Source organism: Callionymus lyra, chromosome 13 (assembly GCF_982586985.1).
Source record: "Callionymus lyra chromosome 13, fCalLyr1.hap1.1, whole genome shotgun sequence".
Lineage (NCBI taxonomy): Eukaryota > Metazoa > Chordata > Actinopteri > Syngnathiformes > Callionymidae > Callionymus > Callionymus lyra.
Window position 1 is genome coordinate 24,462,949 of NC_141830.1, and position 9,896 is coordinate 24,472,844.

General features: G+C 40.2%; 2 non-coding genes across 2 annotated transcripts; both read left to right on the top strand.

The window, feature by feature from the left end:
- Nucleotides 1–1,058: 1,058 nt before the first annotated feature.
- Nucleotides 1,059–1,249, top strand: LOC148067895 (U2 spliceosomal RNA). The gene has a single exon (XR_015713289.1). It is a non-coding gene; the product is annotated as a U2 spliceosomal RNA (small nuclear RNA).
- Nucleotides 1,250–2,861: 1,612 nt separating this feature from the next.
- Nucleotides 2,862–3,026, top strand: LOC148067896 (U1 spliceosomal RNA). The gene has a single exon (XR_015713264.1). It is a non-coding gene; the product is annotated as a U1 spliceosomal RNA (small nuclear RNA).
- The last annotated feature ends 6,870 nt before the right edge of the window (nt 3,027–9,896 follow it).

Sequence of the window (9,896 nt, forward strand, 5' to 3'; positions counted from 1 at the left end):
TAGTTTATCGTAGTGACACTTGGATTCATCGATAGCATTGTAACAAATGCAGCAGATAAAAATATTGCCTGTTAAAAAAGCGAGATTTTTACCAGTTGTTTTTGCTAAAGACATCTACGGAGCCCCGGAGATTAATATACGATTACATTTATTTTATTTTTTAAATGCAATTTTCTGGTAATGTTATTATTGTATTCGTATTTAGCTCTTTTAATTCAATTCGTATTATTTCATGTTTTCTGTAATTCCACCAGGCAAGCTAACCGCTAGCTGCAGCTAACCAATTAGCTCAGTGAACTTCAGGTGAGCGGCGGTGGAGGAGGAGCTGGACCGCGAGGAGTCCAAAAACATGTCGTTCCTGGGAGACTCCTTCACGTGTAAGTAACTTTTATACCAATACTACATGTTTCCTTCACTTGGCTGAAAAGTTTGCAGTACTTTGTGGAGTGTTAGAGAGTTGAGACGAGAGGTTAGCCAAAACAAAGTATTCGTAAAACTGTTGACGCCATTGTAGTTCCACTACAGCGTCAACAGTTTTCATTAAAATGTCATTTGTCAAATGTCTTTTTTCGTTAAACTAATGTACATGCTAACTAATACAAAGTTCGCCATTTCTCATTACGCTACGGTTTGTAATCATTCCTAGTTTCTCCAGCAGAGGGAGCTAGAACCCCACTCATATAAAAAGCTACGTCTCGTCAACATGTTATGGACTCGTTTTGAAAACTAAATAAAATCACATTTCATTGTCAATGAATATTTTAAACCTTTATTTGTTGCATCTGTTTTTAATATGAAGTTTTGTCATTGTAATTTGAATGGCGCCGAGTACGGCCGCTTATTGGTTAGAACGACACCACGTGACACGAGGCAGCAGCAGCGGTTCAGTTCTGTTGAGCGTTTGATGTTCGCAACTCTGTTTTGATGAGAGTTGAAGTTAAACACGTTCATCACACACTCGTGTGTTACATTTGTGTTTGATTGAAACACACGTGTGTCACCGTCACTGTGTTGGCGGGTCTGGAGAAAGTCTTTTCCAGTTCCAACCCACTGTGGTTATCGCTTCTCGGCCTTTTGGCTAAGATCAAGTGTAGTATCTGTTCTTATCAGTTTAATATCTGATACGTCCCCTACCCGGGGACCATATATTAAATTGATTTTTGGAGCAGGGAGATGGAATAGGGGCTTGCTCCGTCCACTCCACGCATCGACCTGGTATTGCAGTACCTCCAGGAACGGTGCACCCCCTCTAGTGGTCAAATGTAACACATTCAGTTATATCTTTGTTCAGAGTTGTTATTCTGCAATTTCCACATTATAAGGAATTGGATTATGAGAGGTAAGTACTTAACACTACTACCGGTCTGATTTGCTTTTTGTACCTTTCACTTGTGCTACAAACGATTCTTGAAATAATATTGAGTTTTTCCAGAACAATTCTTGGTCATTACTGATGAGTTACATAGATATTTGGATGATTTAAGGGTCGTCATCTTGGATGAAGACACTGAGAAAAACCTCTTTGTCAGTTTCTGCTTTACCTGATGTTACAAAGAGTGTAAATATAGCAGAAACAAAATGTCATTCTCTTTATTGTAAGGAAGCAGTAGAGGAGGAGCATCAACGCATATGATGGATATACTTTATTGATACCTCTGGAGATCTCCTTCGGGAAATTGTTTTTCCAGTAACACAGACGATAGATTCATGAAACAAGAACTAAGTGCAAGAAAAAGAAAGTACAAGATGACACAATATAAATCTAAAGTTAAAGAACATAGATCAAAGAAATGGGATACAAAGATTAACATGGAATAGAATCATCTTTTCACTTCACTCCGGCCCCCAAACTCAGAATTAAACATTGTACTGTGATCAAGCTTTACATCGTTCAGGTTTTGCCATTCATACACTCTTGAGTCACACTAATCAATCTAGATTCATCGCTTAACTTCTCGCTAAATTACCCAAGACATTTAGAAGTTAGTAAGTAAGTAATAGTTAGGAAATACACTTCCGGCTTTCAATTTAAGAGCAGCTCGTCGGCAACGCTCCGCCTTATAATCCTTCATTATCATGGTTATACTCTATCCTGTTTAAAATACACATTTGTTATTCATTATTTTATTCATTGTTTCTAGTTCATTGTTTTATTCATCAAATTATTTTTTACAACAATTTTTTAATTGTCACACAGTTAATAGGTTTAATGTCATTTAAATGGCAAATTTAAGATTGTGATAAATCAATACTTTCCATGGGTAACAATCATGGACTGACATTGATCTCTTCTTGAAGTGAACTATCCCACAAAATACAATATATTTTGTAGAATTAAGAGAAATTGATAATTAAATCATAATATTGTTGCTAGGACGAGTATGCGAAAATAATAATAGTGAACATTGCTCTCAAGTCTTTATCAGGTAATTGGTTTAAAGTTGTAGTTCCATTTTCCACCAGCAGAGATCAGTGGCGGTGTTTTGTGAACACGCGGCTGAGAGTCTGAGACGTTATTTTGCAGAGGGAGGAGGATTCTTCTTCTATAGTTTCGCTTTGGTTAAACATCGAGTACCTTTGTTTTCAGTATGAAACATATAGTGTTTTTAGTTTTAAAACTAAAAAGGACAGGTTTAATTGCAGCTTATTTTAACAACACTGCAATGCATTCTGGGTAAAGTTCTCATTCTTCCTGGTCAATGTGTTTAAACGTCTTAAGTTTGTACATTTTCTCGCACATGTAATGAATCTTTGTTCAGGATCAGCGTTTGATTGTATTAATAGTATTATAGTGTATTATTCTCCACAAGTGTGTGTGTTGTGCTCATGAGTCACTGGAGTATTTCAGGCATGTACAACTCATACTTACCTGGCAGGGGAGATACCATGATCAAGAAGGTGGTTCACCCAGGGTGAGGCTCAGCCATTGCACTTTGGGTTGTGCTGACCCCTGCGAATTCCCCAAATGTGGGAATCTCGACTGCATAATTTCTGGTAGTGGGGGACTGCGTTCGCGCTCTCCCCTGATCTCGTTGTATAAAAAAATCCACCATCTATAATCTCTTCCATGCTTATGGGCATGTTTACTGATGCATGCTGGGAATGCACTGAATAGGCTCACGTTGACATCAACGATCTAAAAAGGTCTTAGTTGATCAGTCTTTTGTGTTGAGCGCTTTTATTGTGAAGAGTCAGTGACCTCTGAGCACTTTATTTTACTGAGCTACTTCCTGTATTGTTCTGTCAAGCGTACAACAATGTTCTTCTCTGGTTTCGCGCCATACTAAGATAAGATGTTATAATACAAGTTAAAAAAGGTGAAAAAGGGGCAATTTGTCTAAAATATGTCTAAATAAATAATAAACTTTTACAAATTCAAACAGTGCTGATGAGCAGAGATGAAAAACAAACGTTTTGTCTTATAAATGTGTAAATTAAAATAAAATATTAAAACATTATTTTTATTCTGACAGTGCTGATGAGCAGCCTTCATGTGTTAAAAATACCACACGTTTTCATAATCATCTCAAATATTTCTGACTCTTGGTACACAACTTTATTGAATAAAGAAAACCAACAATCAATCATTTTACATCCATTGAGGGCTGTGGGTATTTTTTTACCCTTATCGATGCAAAAATAAACAAAACTAACAACTATTGTACATTTAAACAGTGTTGAGCAGCCTTCAAGTATATTAACAAAACTGATTTTAAACATTTATCTTATAAATACAAAAAGAAATGTAAAAAAATAAAGAAATATCAACCATTCAAACACTGGTGATGAGCAGAGATAATAAGATAACATTTTTGTCTTGTAAGTGTTAATAAATAATAAAAGCGTTAACTATTATACTTTGAAACAGTGGTGATGAGCAGAGACAAAAATATTACCATGTTTTGAAGTTATTTCTTTATAAAAGATTATTCTTCACCTGGTTTTACTTCATTACAGATGGCAGAGGGAAATAATCAGGGGCTAAGTGCTCCAATTTGTCCGTCAACCCCTGCGTTTCTCAGGGATTCTCTGGACACGCGTGGCGGAGCAGGAACAATTATCCTGTCTAAGAAACAAGGTCTCTACTCTGCTGCAGTAGAGCTGGTTCCTGCAGCAGAGATGATGACAGGGTTTTACTCCCGGTCCCATACTGGACCTCAACTATTTGAACAAATTCATAGCTACCTGCCCGTTTCGCATGTTGACAGTCAAGAAACTGCTCACAGGTGTAAGTCCAGGTTGGATGACATCTATCGACCTGACCGACGCGTACTTTCACATCGAAAGTACTCGAGAATCGTGTGTTTAAATACACTCGACTCCCTTTCGGCTACTCTCTGGCGCCCAGGACCTTAACCAAGTGTGTGGAGGCGGCACTGGAGTCATTAAGAGTGAGTGGGGTGAGGATCTTGACCTATCTGGACAACTGGTTGATCCTTGCCAGGTCAGAGGCAGAAAGTTACACAGAAGGAATTGAGCCATATTGCCACCCTGGGGTTCACGGCGAACTCAGCAAGAGTGCTCTGACTCCAGTTCAACAGTAAGTTTATCTCGGGGTACTGTTGAATAGGAGAAGTGATACGTGCGCCTCCCTGACGTGCGTATCCAGCCCATTCTCCAACTGACAACACAGTTGCTGGAAGATCGGCGTCATGTGACGACAGCAGGCGCTATTATGTCCCTCCTGGGGCTCATGGCAGCAGCTCACACGGTAGTTCGGCTGGGCTTGCTGCATATGAGGGAGCTTCAGAGATGGTTTGGTCGTCTCAAGCTAGACCTCAAGCGGGAACGGGGTCGAAAAGTGCGCCTTCCTGCTCGGGTTTTACAGGACATCCAGTTTTTGGGACTCTCTAGCCAACCTCAGACGGAGAGTTCCATTGGGTTGCATCCTTTTTTACACTCGGGTGTTCACAGACGCTTCTCTGACAGGTTGGGGAGGCACCTTGGGTCATGGGACCTATGCCAGTGGGGTAGACCAGTGTAAAGTCACATAAACTGGCTAGAGCTAAAGGCAATTTACAATGTCCTGCTTCACCTCTCTCCCCAATTGTCACGGTCCAACGTGCTATCCGACAGCTCCACCGCCGTGGTGTACATAAATCGCCAAGGTGGAGTCAGATCCCCAGCCCTTCTGAGTGTGGCAAAGAAGATTTGGCTGTGGGCAGACTGTCACCTGCTTTCTCTCAGAGCTCAGCATGTACCGGGCGAGCTGAATGCAGTAGCGTACAGACTGTTGAGGGGGGCCGTCCAGGACGAATGGGGTCTGTCCGAGGCAGTGGAGAGCCGAGATATGGTCTCGGTTCGGTCACCCGGTGGCAGACCTCTTCACCAGCAAGGAGAACTTCAAATGTCCTCTCTGGTTCTCCCTCAGGGCATCGGATTGCCCCCCACTAGGCATGGACGCTTTAGCCTACTCGAGTTGGCCTGCCGGACTACCGGACATCCCTTGGGCCCCCGCTGCCCTGGCCGGCCTCTCAAAGTGTGGCTCCTGCACGGGACGAGCTGAGCGGGACTTTGGACTTTATGCCTCAAAGTGGGGGATTTTCTCCCACTGGTGTGCAGACAGGTCCTTGGACCCCAGCTCCTGTTTGGTCTCCACTGTCCTGTCTTTCCTGCAACATTTGCTGGATAGCGGACGGACTGTGGCGACACTGAGGGTGTTTGCATCAGCCATAGCGACAAGGCATGTCGGGTTTGAGGGTGCTTCGGCTCGCGCCCACCCTCTGGTGGTGTGTTTCTTACGGAGTGCCTGCAGGCTTCGACCTCCTGCAAGGCCTTCCAGCCCTCAGTGGGATCTCCAGTTGGTACTGGACACTCTCACAGCCCCGACCTTCGAGCCTCTTGACCAAGTCCCACTGGATATCTTGTCTTTCAAGGTATCGCTCCTTCTGGCACTCACAACCAGGAAGAGAGCGAGTGAGCTTTGTGCTCTCTCCACTAGCCCTGAGTGTCTTCCTTTGACGTCGAGATGTCTTCGGTGTCATTGCGTCCCAACCCAGCGTTCCGCCCGAAGATTCTGAGTTCTTTGTTCCAGGCGACGACCATCATGCTTCGGGCCTTCATCTGACGCCCCCACTCGGACCCGGGTCAGGAACGTCTTCACCTGGTGTGTCCAGTGAGGGCTTTGGCCTGTTACTTGCGGCGGGTGGCTGTGTTTAGGCGCTCTGATGCCCTATTCATCTGCCACGGTAGATGGCGACGGGGTGAGGCGATCTCCTCCCAGAGGTTTTCTCATTGGGTGAGATCGGCCATTATCCGGGCCTACCAAGCAACGGGTGGATCTGCTCCTAGCGGACTGAGGGCACATTCCACCCGTGGTGTGGCAGCCTCAGTGGCAGCAGAGGACATCTGCTCAGCTGCTTCTTGGGCGTCCACGTCAACCTTTGCTAAGGTCTATCTCCTCGACGTGACAGCGGGATCAGCAGCTCATACGGTTTTGAGTGCTGCTGTGCCCCCCTCTAGGCCCACGGAAAGGCGAGAAATATTTGTTCACATTCATTGTATTTGTTCAATGCATGTTTCCATCAAAACAAATCTTCCACAAAGAATGTGCAAATTAAATTGACCTAAAATGGATGTTAAAATACACATTCCAGTTCTTGAGCTTTTAAAGAACTTGGTGTAGACATCAAAATAAGATTTAAAAAAACATGAAACAGACAGAATGGCTGCCTCGGTTCTGTGTGTTATGTGTGTTCTATGTGTCATTCTTTTACTCTGTACTGCCACCACAAAAACACCATGTTGTGTTTACAACAATGGGAATGAAAGTTTCTGATTCTGACGTATAAGACTACTGGACTGTAAAGTGTACAACCTGTATTTGAACCAATTTAAGTTCCTCTACTCTGTATCCTCCAGTGCCCAGTTCCGCACAGGACCTTTTATGTGAATCAATTGATACTTCACTAGTGTCAGATAAGGGAGGATGACAGTCAACTCTAGATGAAGACCTTATCTCAGTGTCTCTAGTGCTGAAGGAGAAACTCTGCCCACAAGAAACTGGTAAAAGTATTTGTCCTTTAACTGTCATACTCACGTGGAAACCTTCTCAACCTTCCACAAGATTGTACTTAAAATTAAAAATACTCGGAGAACTTGCATGTTTTTTCTTCTTTTTTTCACTGATAAATTTCACTTCCTAAATTAAGGGTTGGCGAGTAGCAATGCCGTAATAATACCAAGAGTTTTTACAAAATAACCATTAGCTTTAGCAGGAATAAAGTATGAGTTGTAAAATGCTATGTGAGGTTTACTAGTCGTGCTGTCGTCGATTTCGTGGAGGTGAGTGACGGCTCTGGTGGCTCTGAGCAGGTGAAGATTTCCGTGGTGGGGAAGAACATCAACAAAATGGTCGACCAGCTGCACAAAACCCTAGGAAGGTGATAACCTGACCTGGAACCTGAGAAGGAAGACCAGAGGAAGCAGAAGGAAATTGAGGAGCTCATAACCATTTACTTCACTTCAAGAATAATGTACATGAATAAAGAAATAACAACTGTTAATTGTCGGAAAAAACTCAAAGCCCCTGTGATTTTATTTTGAGTTGTGAAAATTAACCTTATTGATGTCACTTTAGCTTATTGTAAAGAACACAAGCTCGTTCCAACAATTATGTCGTTTCCACCAAGTCGTTTTTTTTATCATTTATTGACAACAATGCATGTTAAGCACTGATGTGATTCTATGAAATGTTGACACAATGAGTAGTTTCTTAAACGATAATGACTCCTTTCACTTTACAACACAAACCTATGTGTATTCAAAGGTTTGAATGATGTACTCTTTGTTAAATTATGAAAATCCAGGAATGCCTTTCAATATTTGTCTTTCTTGAATGGATGGATTATTTTATACAACTCTGATTGACATTCGACATGTAAGATGATAATAACCCCATGGGTTCACCAGTGTCAATTTGTACAAGAGTGTGTAAGAAAAGATAATAATGTTATTATTAAAGGAGGTAAATATGTGTAGAATATGTATTCCCTTTTCTGCTCCCTTTCATTTTAAATATGGTATACACAAGTTAATTCAAGTGGTGTTTATATAATAAATACCACGTTATTCTATTATAGTATTAATGTGTGTTCTTTTATAATTTGTATTTGCTGAATACAACACGCAGAGAACAGAGTGAGCTGAAGCTAAGTCACTCCAGGTGAGCACAGGTGGACCTCGAGCTCCACTGACTTCAGTTTTTACTTTTGGATATTCCTCATTCCTGGAAGTGTCGTTCGTGTGCAAGTAAGTTTCATTTCAAATCCTTCATTCAGTATTTTGTGAGGGTTGAATGAACACACCAGGCTTCGTGATAACATTGGACGCACTATGAGTTCTCCACCATTTCAAAGTCGACAGTTAATTCCTACGAGTGTAACGTTTATTTACTACGTAAAAATTAGTAAAAGTTTATTTTACACCAAATGGTGTTCACACTGATACTTCGTTAAATGCATGAAAATAATAAACTTAGATGTGTTTGATGTTAAGTAAAGTCAAGAGTTATATGAAATATTCAAAAGGCGTATTAGTTTTCTAACATATCCAAGTTTCTCCAGCAGAGGGAGCAAATCGATGAAAATGTGAACATGCCTTTTAACTCGTTTTTACAAACTTTAAAAAGGCACATTTTGCGATTTAAAATAATGTGTTAAGTGAATATATATATATATATTTTTATATCTGTTTTGGTGGAATTGCAATTTGAATTGTGACGAATACGACCGCTTATTGGCTAGAACGTTAAATAATAAAAATTGTTAAAGTAATACCAGAGACCTCCAGAGGGATCAATACAGTTTTATCTATCCATCTATATTATTCTATTTTCATCATTATTAAATGTATATACATGACGACGTAAGTGTGGCATTCGAACTTTTTTAAGTGAACAAAAATGTATGAAGATACTTTTAAAGCACCACCAGTGGCAGATCTAAATACATTTGTATGCAGGGGGTTTCATCAGAGGGCCAGATTAATAACAAGATGATGTTTAAACAACAAAGCTTTAATGTTTACAACATTTATTGTGAACCACATTTACATGTTATCATGTTTTATCATTTATAGCTAACATAAGAGAGAGAAGTGTAGAAGAGGAGAAAATCCAGCACCGGCAAACATATTTTTTATCTCTAAAAACTTGATTGATGTAGATTCCTCCCTTTATTAATTATTTTGCAATTAGTTATTTACATTTTACTTTAACTGAATTTAAAACTTTTTGGAAAAAAAAAACATTCAATTACTAACACTACATATATACAAAGTTATGATATGTTCAGTTAAAAATAAACGTAAAATTAAATCCATGTTCTTACAACTAAAGAAAAAAACGTATTTACGTTAATCTTTAAATGTTATAGTTCAATTTTTCAGTTTTTCGTTGCTTGGACGCGTATGCGAAAATAATAAGAGTGAACGTTGCTCTCAAGTCTTTATCAGGCTTAAAGTTGTAGTTCCATTTTTCCACCAGCAGAGATCAGTGGCGGTGTTTTGTGAACACGCGGCTGAGCGTCTGATGATATGACGTTATTTTGCGGAGGGAGGAGGATTCTTTCTTCTTCTATAGTTTCCACCACCCAGACCTGCACAGCCAAGCCCTGCACCACCACCTCAACAGCCACTTTCACTGAGACTATTTCAAAGAAAAAGTAGCTAGAGGGTATTCAAAGTTAAAACAAAAGATAATGTATATAAAATGTAATTTTGTAAATAACATTTTATTTTTTTTACTGGTTTGATGTGTTGAAATTTTGTTACGTCGTAAATGTGTTTTACTGACTGAAAAATATATATATCAACTTTCCAAAAACATGACCAACATTTGTTATTTATATAAATGTGTAAAATGTTGTTTTTTGAAGGCTCGAAAAAAGGTAGGATTC